Below are 11,727 nucleotides of genomic sequence, written 5' to 3'. Positions count from 1 at the left end.
TATATATTATTTAATAAATATTATCTTCTTTCCAGGTGTTTGATTTCGGAACTCTTATTTGTATCATTAGTCTATTTCGTATCAGGACTAGAAATTAGTTTATTTTATGTATGTGTGTAGGTAGGTAGGTTAGTGGTGTGTGGGTTAGTGTAACCTATAAACATAAATTTATAACCTGCATTCTTACATCACAGACACCAATGTTGGTTTCTTAATTTTATGATCTCCAAGCGTTCAGTGTTAAAGTGTGGGCTAAATGATTAGATCTCCTATTCTCATATCTTATTCGGGAGATACAGGATTCCTTCTTCAAGTTTGACTGTCGTAACACCTGTAAATGCGCCCATAATTCCGTGTGTAGATCTTGATTGTGAGCCTTTTTAAACCATATAATATTATGCAATGTTGGTCTTCTGGGTTGTAACGCCTTCTGGGCTTGTAGGTAGAAATCAACATTTCGGAGGACCATAATACCTCCTCATGGCGCGAATACCCACAACACCATTGATCATCGACGTCTTCACCGCGGTGAAAACCTAAAATCTCACGTATTAGTGTTATATACCAACGAGCAGCCTAGTTTAGAGGTACTCGATTCCAGTTTCGATCGGGTTACCAGCTGTGCTCTCACGTTTTTTGGTGTTTCTTCCAAGCAAATGCTGTAATAAGACTTCTCTGTGGTAAATGCTGAAACAAATCACGAGGCCATCCTTCTTATTCGACTCTGTATAGCCTGTAGTTTAAGCACCGTATTTAATAATCTAAGAATCGATCAAAACGACGACTTCAGTAAGTGCTGCAAACCTTCAGTTCTTTCAGTATTGGCGTCTCCCCGCCCCTACTGGTGGCAAATAAGAGTAGGAAGAGGTACTCCAGTGGAGCATGGGCTTTCTAGCTGCTTTATAAAAGTTGAGTTTATAAGAGTCATATCTACCTTGTGTTAAGCGTTGAGAGATGTTATGTGAGATTTCAGGTTCCCACGGTGGCGACCGAAAATGTGTCTTTTGGGATGTTGCGCCGTGTAATCTGGTAGAGGCTTACCGGTGTTTCAGATGTTATTGCCTACGTCATCGAGGTCTGATGATGGAGGTGTTAGGTTTATCGATAGAGTAGGGGAAATTTGTTGCATTTTGTAGACCATTTTTTCCTTGCAGTTGCGTATAACTCAAATTGCTTTCGCCAAGGAAATGGTACTTGAATATAAGGAGTCAAGTTCGTGCTAAATGGCAGCAGAAAACACGTGTGGCTTAGTTAATGCACAGTAGAATCAGCATATATGTTCTGTTGCTTCATTTTCCGTATTGAAGCTTTACTTATAAATTAATTTCCTAATTTCGTGAAGCTGAACAATTTATTTGACAAAGTAAAATAAATTTTGTGAAGGAATTATTCGATTAACCTATCTGGCTGAGGATATTTTCTGGTATGTTGCGCCGTGGTGTCGTGTTTAAGTTTGCCGACGTTTCGGAGGTGTGTGCCCTGATGATGGAGGGAGGAAGGATCTCTGAAACGCCGGTAAACTACTACCAGACATCGTGTCGCAACATCCAGAAAACAATTCATTTGAAATACAGCGAATGGATTGGTTTTTTATTCGTTTATTTAACGACGTGTTGTCAATTTCACTGTTCTGTTAATTTGTGAATGATGTATTAGAAACATAATGCAAGGAAACGGGGCCTATTTGAAGGTACTGCCTCGCGGCTGTGGGAAAACCACGAGGTATCTCAGACAGGATAGCCGGTCTCTAATCCTAGCTTTGAACCCGTAACCTCCCGAACACGAAGCAGAAGAGTTAACGACTCAACCACGAATTTCGGGTGCTTTATCGGGACAGTTCCGATAAGTCATCGCCACGATGGATACAGAATTAAATTTCAGTACGCAGAAGGAAGATCCCACACATCTGCAGAGCATGAGATGGGTGCTGGAAGTCGGGGAATAACTTGAAGTGTAATATAAATTATGGTATTTGTAGCACGGGTTTGTAGAAGCTTGGTTATAAACAAATAAATCAAAATAGCTCATGAATTAAATACTGCCCATACAGGCAGGAAGTTAAAAAAATTTCGAACCATTACTTCAAATACGATACAAGTGTATTCTTAGAAACATTTTATTTGCATAAATTAGAGTTCCATTTCCGTACCATGTTGAAAAACGGCATTTCGTCCACCATACTTAAAACTTATGAACTTACGTGAAGATCATGTCATTTCGTAAAAGTATTTTTTAACCCTCCGGAATTCTTTTATTTTCGTTCTTCCGTCTGTTGTTTATTGAGTTTCCAATTAACTTGTATAGTTTTTCCGCTGGATTGACCAAGACTGGTTTCAATGCCATTATCTCGTGCTGGGTCTCTTGTTGTTCCAGCCAGAAAGAAAGAGATAAAAAGATTCAGAAAGAGACAACCGACTTATTTATGGTCTGGAAGCGGAGTTGGCTGGTGCAGATTTCCTTCTATTCAAACCAAACCAGTTTACCACGATTTCTCTCTCGGTTTGACTTCGACTGTGAAGTCGTTCTGGTTACAGGGACGACCGAACTAGCTGTGTGTGTGTTAACATGATTTCATTCATGCATCTGTTGTGTTCAGGAGTGCATAAGACAGAGCGAGATTTCATTCATGTCCGTGAGCTTGGCTGGTTTGCAATAGTGGTATGATCTATCTCAGCGTGGTTCAACTTGCGGCCCGCGACCACTTGTAACCCGGCCCGAGAAAGTATTTGTTAATTTCTTATTAGTTAGTACAAACCCTTTTTTTTTCGAAGTTGATATTCCGTCACTGGTAAAAGAACATTCTGCTCAGTGCTCTTACTAAAGCCACTGACTTTAAAAGCATAAGATGTACGTTCTGCCGGTACAAATTGTTATTGTATCAGATACAAACTGTTAACTGAACACAGCAGAACCAGTGTATCGTTAGCCAAGTCCAGCCAGGTAAATAGACGTTGATAGCCAGCTAGTAGAGACGTAGCTCTCGCGTCGAGCACCGCGTAACATTGGTACGCCAGGTAATTAAACGCTACACGAAACTGTGTCCCTTGTTTTACATATTACTGTCGTCAGATAAGAAGCCAAGAGTCTATCGACCGATTAACAGCAGACGGTTTAAATTAAAACGAGACGCCTAAAGCGGATATCTGGTCTCAGCTACGCTGAATAGAACTTCCAGTTAGGTCCTTTTACTTGAGGAAAATAAATATTTCCTGAGGATGTACGCTGGACTGATTCATCCATCTTAACAAGTTTGTTTTTGTATGACAGGATATAACGTACGATATTAACGACTTCCATGGGGTCACGGACTTGTAGTAAACAGTATCTGAAACAAAGAATTGTTTTATGATTCATTTTCACACATTTTCACCGCTTCAGTCATCGCCGTATGTTCACATACGAATATGTAGTGTTTCATGTGTTTTCTCAGTTACCACAGCGGAGTTGTGTAGGGTATTTTTGTTTTATTTTAGAGTCCTTTTGCTGTCAGTCTGCATTAAAGCATTAATATTTTGAGTGTAGTAGATGTTGTTTTGATTTAGTTCAATACAAAAGTTAATTTAAACTGGAGCAGTTCATCTGTAATAAAATGATAACGTTGGCCTTTTATGTGTTTAATATTATCTGACTGTGCATAATTGTAATCTGTGTAATCGAAAGGCTATTCGCTGTTCATAATTACATTCACTCTGTCATTTCTGTCCATCTATTGATATAGTATAATTAAATAACCCGCGAAACAAATAGAATCTTAGCTGAGAGGCAGAGGTATAAACACGACGCAGTATCCAAGAAGAGTAATCTTAATGCTCTCCGCAGAGACGACCTACGTAGGCTTCGTTTGCTGTTTCTTCTCGTTACTGCTTAAACCAAGAATTGGACATTTTACTGTCGTGAGGGAAAACCATGAAGATTCTGAGGACGACGTAATGTTCTTATGTTTAAAGTCAGGCTTGCGTGTTGGTTGAAATAAATTTTGAAGCAAGGAATTTGCAGAGGGAAAGCACGAGTTGTGATTGACCTCGTTATTAGAATAAGGGTGGAAGGTAAGAAATGCTATGAAGATGACGATGACTGGGACACGCAGTTGTTCGAAGAGAAACCATTGACTGAAGATGAAATGAATGGAAGGTGAGTAAAAAAAACCTATCAATGGGGAGATGAATGAATGAGAGACACTACTTTTCAGTCTTCAATTGAAAGAGAAAAGAAATGGCATGAAGAACGGGTAAGAAGGAGAGGGCATATGAATGAGGAAAAAGAAGAAATTTGATATGAATGGAACCAACTGACAAGACCCACCTGGCCAAGTGTATAGTATTTACATACCAAGCTGCCATGGCCGTCAACAGCCTGAAGCCAATAACAGACCTCTCCATACTGTAATTACGCAGAAATGTACTTAGTAAATGTGAAAGGTTGCTTGCTGCGCACTTACCGATCGAATTCAAACTGTTTTGTCACGTACACAACCTACCTTCGGTGTAAACACAGGCTTGGATCATGAAGTTCTTTAGTAAACGTAGGATGTTAACTTACAGGAAGACATATAACTGAGGTCTGAAATGAATGTGTGTACTGGTGTATTTTTCTGTAAGCTTCGTTGAGATTATTATCCATTTTCAGTCTAAGACAAACGTAAACTAATAAATCAGCAAAGATGGAAGACCATATTCTGGCTAGAAGTTCAGATGTACTTGCTGCCTCCATAATCATGGCAAGTTCGTCTAACCGTTGGTAAAATTCTACCAGACTACAAGGCATATAATAACCCAGAAGACATCCATCTTCGAACTCGCCGCCACGAAAACTTCAAATCTCACTAAATATTTAATTTTTCCTTTATTTAAACGGAATTTATTTTATAATTTTATGGCATCTGTAAGTGTATATGGTTAGCAGAAAATACCTCCAGCAGTTTGAAGATCCCAGAAGACTGCAGCCATCATACTTGTCACCGTGGTAACCTTTAATTTCGCCAAGTATGACGAATGTGTATGTTTGATATTAGGGAGGCAATGAAATGAAATATGACACTGGCTGTCGTTGCGGTAGTGATTCTTCATTTATTCAACTTTGCTTTATCAATTACATTGTTTACTTAGCGTTGAATAACATTCTTTGAATGATGATTGCAAAAGATGCATAATTGCACGAAGCAGAGCCCTTGACTAGCTGTCGGTGCGCTAAAAATTCCATCTTTTATGGAACCAAAAGTTCCCTACCGGCCCCTTTCCTGTGTCACATGAATCCAATATGTACACTACAACCCTATATCCCCAACATCATTCCCTCTATGTCAAGGTCGTGCAAGTGGTCTCTTCCCTTTCCCTTCAGGCTTTTCATTCGTGAATATGTACCGCGGACCCTCCCCTGTCTCAACCTTTCTGGTACCGCGGACCACAGGTTGTGATGTCTTGTTCAAGTCGGTGCCAAACACTCCAGCTAGTCAGACGTGTGATAAGTGCTCCAAATTGGCATTACTCGGCCGTTTACGTCCCTGGCCTATTTGAGATGTAAGTTAGCAGAGAAGTAACTGAAGATTACGTCTGTTAGTTTTGTGGGGAACGAGGTGCATGTCGAATGACGTAATAGCTCACATTATTCCCAAGGTCTTGTACAGAAAACCACTAGAACGTATACGAACTGGAAACACGGTGCGTGTGTTTGTGTGTATAAAGGACCTATTTTTTATTTCTTTTGATGGAAAGTTTTGCGATAAGGATGATCATAAACCTAACCGGCTTCCAGTAATTCTGTCATGAATTTTTTTTTATTTAAGACTTCCACGAAGCAATCTTCTGGTCTCCAGTAACTTCTTGCTTCGCCTTTCTTTAGACCGGAAGTGTCACTCAGAGAGGATGGCTGCACGAACTGGCACGTCTGTCTAGATACGAAGCCGATAGCTCAGCTAGATATTTGCATTCTGTTCTGCGTGTTTATGGATGTATAAATGGCTTAAATTGGGGGGGGGGTTTCCTGAGATAATTTAACGTCCTACCCTCCTTTTAACCTGTTTTACGCTAACACAGAAAGGCACAAGAACTCCGGTCTTATATCATTTTCATTTTTTACGTGCAACTTGATGAAATAATACCGTATCGTACAATGTCAGTCAGTATTCCTACGACAGTATCTGATCTTTTTTTTAACGAATTAACCATTGACAGCGATGAATCCCAAAAGGAGTTGCGTTTTCCGGTGAGAGAATTGCCGATTGTCGTCATCTGTTCCCTGTCATGTCGCCATTTATTCGTCAGCAGTTTGGGAACAGGATCCACTCGTCATTTTTGCTGCGTTCATTGCAAGTGCCCTTCACCTTGTGCGGACAATTTGAATGTCTTCCAGATTTTGTAAGGCATGCGATTCAGTGCGGGTCAAATTGACAATCGTCTGTGGTAAAAATTTGTAACATTTAAAGTTATAATGGGATACACAAGGGCAGAGTGATCTCGTAATCAGAACGGGTTTAACAAAGCCCGTTACTTAATTCTGGAATTTATCCTCCATAGTTCGAAGCCCGGAAAGTCAGAGTTATACATATGTTGGACAATATTTGATTTAAATCTGTATAATTTGATTCACTGTAATAAATCTCACAGACGTCGTGGGTTTTATGCGCGGAAACACATGGCACTTCCTCCAGTGGTAACTGTATATACCACCTATTTTATATATATGAGCTGCTTCTTCTCATTTAGACCTGCTTAAAGGTAATTGGTAAGAAAGTAATTTACAAATCTGTATATCACCTCTCTGCTGTCTGTTGTCATGTGTCGTCGGCCTTTCTGGAACCAGGGGTCGATCGACATACGGCAAGGTATGAATGAAACACGCAATGGAGGGCCAATCCCCCTTCGCGTCAGGCTTTACGTTGTGGCCTCAAGGCCGAAACGTAGATGCACAAGCAGATGTGCGTCTTTTGACAGACTTGCCGCCATGTGTACGAACTGAAAGAAAATTTGCCTGTCTCTGTCCGTGTATGTTTGTATGTAAATTTCTCCAGTCCTCTGGTCAATGTTTCATTCACAATTGGTTATCAATTCCACCTGAAAGGCAGTTACGATTTGTTAACATGTCTTTTAAGCACCTGGACAACTTTACATTTTTAACTTGTGGCATTAAGGATCAAGGACTCTTTCTTCAGTAGGGATTTATTTAGCTCTTGAAATGTCCCTGTTCTTCATAATCTCGTACTATAATATTTGTAAACCGAAACTGTCTTTTCTGAACACACTGTATTAAATCAAGGGTTTGCCTAAAACACACGCAAATTGAGGCAAGAACAATTTAACGTCAATGATGTGTACTACGAGACCCGTTTGCCACAAACGTTCCTTGGTTAGCATTCCTGAACGCACGGGAATAAATACAACTTGGTACATGTTTCATCACATCGATTTAAACGACTTGGAATACATTATATTCAGAGAATAGAATCGCTGATAAGCTTTACTACACACCACTAAATTAGCTTTGATTTAAGATCGTATCGTTACTTAAATCGCAGGTGTTTCCCGAGATTTGTGTCCGCCCTTCCTTCCAGAATACTAAGCAGTGTTTTGTGGAGCGAACTGACGAGTTGAAATACAGGTTCTTCAGTAATGGTGCATTTCATCTGAAATGATCTTTGTATTACAAATAGGGACTGCTTATTGCAGTGATTTCTCAACCAGTAGCTATTATGGCTTTAGACGAATAAAAATAACTTTTATAGTCTAAATTAAATTCTTGTTTTCGTCGAGATTACAAGGCGATGAGGATTTATCAGGACCTCTGAAACGTTGGTAAACTTCTACCAGACTACACTGCGCTACAACGCAGAAGACAGCCATCTTCAGTGCAACAACCCTTAGAACTTCAGTCTGTATTGAAATCGACGGTGCAACCAACAACGTATTAAAGTTTTCAATTTTCTTTAAATAGAAAAAATTCTGTTTGTACATTCGAACCAATGTTTATCGGAAATGGTATGATAGTTAAAAGGATACGTATGTCTACTTGCCGATAATGCGCTTTTAGTATAATAAAAGCAGTAATAAATACGGAAATAAATAGAATTCATATTGGCATTACATGCATTGAAAGGTGTAGGAACTTTCTTACCACTTAGCCCGTGACATTGAAGATTCTACTCTGGGATACTTGAAAACATCGGGTTTGGCGTCACGTTTTATTGGGGGGAGTCAACCATTTTTCCATTTCAATAATTGGCAGAAAAGTATTTTCTGCAGCAGTTACCTTGTCTGAGTGCGGATGTTCATGTACCCGGTAATGATTCAGGTGTTTTCTGTGATGTATGTGGCGGTTCGTAAGTGTGGGGACCCTGTCTGTCTGTTAAGACGGTAGGCGCCTAAGTCCGGTCACCTGAGCGCCTGTCTCAGCGACAGACGACTCCCGTCTGGCGGCCTGATTTTACTTTGCTACTCTTTGCTTAGCCATGAACATATTAATTTTAATTTTGTTCTTTTAGTAACATTTTTAGACTACTACTGAATTGAGACGGATTAAAAAGAAAGATTCCGTTACGTATTTAAGCGACTTTGTAAAGAACGGAAGTATCGAGCATCACCTGTTATCTTATTTCTTTTTGTGATGGACTGAGGATGACCACGATAAATCTTAGGATATCCAATATCACGATATGCTGGCATTCGGCAACTAAAAATCACCAGCTGTTACAAGCCACGGCTGATGCTGTGATGGTAATTATGGTGGATTAACTTTGAAACAAAGGCAATTTCGGCAAAGATCGAAAATATGATGAAAAGTGTAGGTTGAGACGAGAACCAATTCAGTAGCAACTTCCCACTTATAGTAACTCACATGTGCGTGTGTGTTAGTACAGCAAAGCTAATTCAGGGGTGTCAAATCCTGTTGATTTGGCCGTCTCCTATTCGGGATTATTTGAATTAGTTCAGGAAAGGATGGGCATATAATTAATGTCGAGATAGAGGTCTGGTTTAGTGAATTAACAATTGAAAGTCGTAGTGATTATTCTGATAACAACCTTCCTAAATGAGTAGTTATCTTGCGTTCCGTGTACTCTGAACAGTGAATCCAGAATCCAAGACTAAAATTCTACTTTTTGGTTATGTCTCCCGTCATTGCCCTTCTGTACTGCAATGTAGCTCATGAGATGGCGTTTTGGACTCTGTAGATGGTCATAGGTTCGAGTAGCACTTGAGTCAGAGGTTTCTGTTATTATTATTTTAGGTTATAGTATTATTTTAAAGAGATTGTTAAGACAGATTCTCAAGTTTGTCGGGAAAACCTCAAACTTTTAGGTCGTCGTCATGTTTGCTGTTGTTAACCTACATGGCGAATATCTAGGCATGCTATTGATCTATTTGTATTCAAAATTGCACTTTCCTAGCTCCAGTGTATCATTAGTTAGTGGGATCACATTAAAACAAACACAAAATGTTCTCACGGATTCCATGCTATTTTACATCCTTCAAAGAAATACTTTTAAAATTTGCATATTTTGTAATTATGCATTACAGCTGTGTATTTAGGATTGTTTAAAGTCGATTACTGAATACATGTTGTGGGAGATTGGATGATTGTCTAATTTTAATGAAACCATTTCAAGTAATGCTAACATATAGACTTGCAAGAATTTAGAAATACGAGTTTTATAGAGTATGAGAAATAGTTGTGCCTTTTATACAAAAATGCGACATGTTTGAGACCCCTGATACGAGGTAATATACGTGTTGCATGTCGCTTCGTTTTTTTGCTCTCTGGATGGGAGTGGGCTGTCGAACAGTCGAGATGGACGCATGCGGGTGTTTGAACTCTGGAGAGGGGGCCCACAGCTAGCTCCAGCCCCCCACAGTCACCCCGAGACTCGGGGATCAGGCATCACCAACGTACAGCTCCACAGAACGGTTCGCTTTGAACAAATCTAAAACAGCAGATAAGAGCGCAGTTGTCATGACGAAAATGTATGATAAAAGAATGCACTGAACATTGTGACCCTTTATTAGTATATCTCTAGAAAATGGGCGTCTTCTGGGATGTTGCGGCGTGTAGCGTGGTAGAGTTTACCGGCGTTTCAGAGGTGTTTACTGCCTCCATTACCAGGGCGATAGCCTTATTTGTGGTAAAAGCTATTAATTTACGTTTTCACGTGTTAAAAATTAAGGTCTTAGATGTTACAAATCTTTTATTATTACAATAAAAGTATACCACATATAGTTTACAGAAACTTCCGTGTTGTTTTTGTCTTACTACGTCTTCAAGACTTTAAAAGCATCGTTACTCTCCATAAGACCAACATCGGTTGTCTCTTTTGGTCAGTGTTGCTAGGACCATTCATCTTTCATGCGTCCAGTCCAATAGATCTCTCGGCCGAAGTTGTTAAAAGACGTCTGATGGTTGGGAAGTTGTAGTCTTCGGCAGTTAACGTACTTATCAGTCAGTGATAAACATGTTGACAGGAGATGCAGCTAGGCTCATCTCTACATAATCATCACACCTGCAATTTGAACTTTGTACTGCGCGTTTCCTTTAAATGACCCACCGGTTGTCGCAGTTGGGTCGTAAGTTTGTTTTCTGAAGTGAACTGTCAGCGTGAAGCCAGTCCGACAGTGTGAGGCCAGATGGCTCAGTAAGAGATCTCACGAAATAAAGAGCACCTCCAGATACATGCGAACCTCTTCTTTGCATGACATTGAATAGCGTTCACTTATATAGTATTTCCGGTTCTTTCTGGAGGCTGAGAGCCTGTCTTAAGTCGATATGAAACTTCTGCGTAGGTTTGACTTGGACAGGAAGATTCTTACAGTAGTTCTGCGTGTGGACTATACGTACAGTTTCCTGTTTTACGAAGGTTTTCTGATTTCATTTGCTGTGGGAACTTCAATCAGTTTTATGTAGTGCATTCTTGTCCTTCAGTTTTTGTGGCTGGTGTTCACTGCAGAACTTTCCGAAACGTGGGATAACGTGCGATTTTCGGCGGGATTTATCCCCGAAAGCCGAAGTTTTATAATACATTATGTAGTGAATATTTCGTAATTTAAGTACATAGCAGCAAGGGGCCCGAATTTGTTTGTTATTAAACGTAAGGTGAAAGTAATTAAATATTTGTCACTGTAATGAAACCAGTCACCTGAAGACGGGAGTAGAACCAACTCCCGAAACGTCTATCCGATATTTATCATTTGACAGTGTCTGACGCGGTGTGTCGTGGCCAGGTAATAACACTCTTAATTCATATTAGGGAGGGTCTGGGTTTAAATCTCGGCTTCAAAACCGGCTGTCCTGAGTAAGATTCTTCGTAGTTTTCCTGAGCCCCTCCAGGCAAATATGTGTATGGTACGTTGAATTAAGGCACGATCGATTCCTTCCATGCCCTTCACCATTATAATAATATTACGTTATTAAATAAACCACAGGTAGCTTGTGTTTAATAATGTTAATTATGGTGTCGTAAGTTATTTTAAACTGTCCTTTGATGAAGTATATAGTTCCAGTTGGGCTATTTCGATCTTGCCTTGTAGTACTTCTGTGGTAATTTCACCCAGTACTTTTGTGAATTAAGCTTGAATTCTGTAGCGTGATAAAAATGGTAATTTTTTTAAAAAAAACTTTCTTTGGTGAGGTCCCTCTCCGAACCTGTTTATTATTGATAATGTCTTCCTGCAACATTTGCCTTTCACGTTGTGGTTTTCGCAAGCCGTCTAGGCTTCTGATTCTGTGTCTTGGAATCTCTGGTGAAAA

General features: G+C 39.8%; 1 protein-coding gene across 4 annotated transcripts in view; it reads left to right on the top strand.

Annotated features, from left to right (window-relative positions):
• Positions 1–11,727, top strand: part of LOC110840354 (elongation factor-like GTPase 1) — a 138,554-nt gene that overhangs the window by 108,147 nt on the left and 18,680 nt on the right. The window lies entirely within an intron of this gene.

Source organism: Zootermopsis nevadensis, unplaced genomic scaffold (genome assembly GCF_977971745.1).
Source record: "Zootermopsis nevadensis isolate Lab colony 2312 unplaced genomic scaffold, Znev_1.0 Znev_ptg000008l, whole genome shotgun sequence".
Taxonomy (NCBI): domain Eukaryota; kingdom Metazoa; phylum Arthropoda; class Insecta; order Blattodea; family Termopsidae; genus Zootermopsis; species Zootermopsis nevadensis.
The sequence above is the reverse complement of the archived record's forward strand: the minus strand, read 5'-3'. Positions and strand labels throughout refer to the sequence as shown.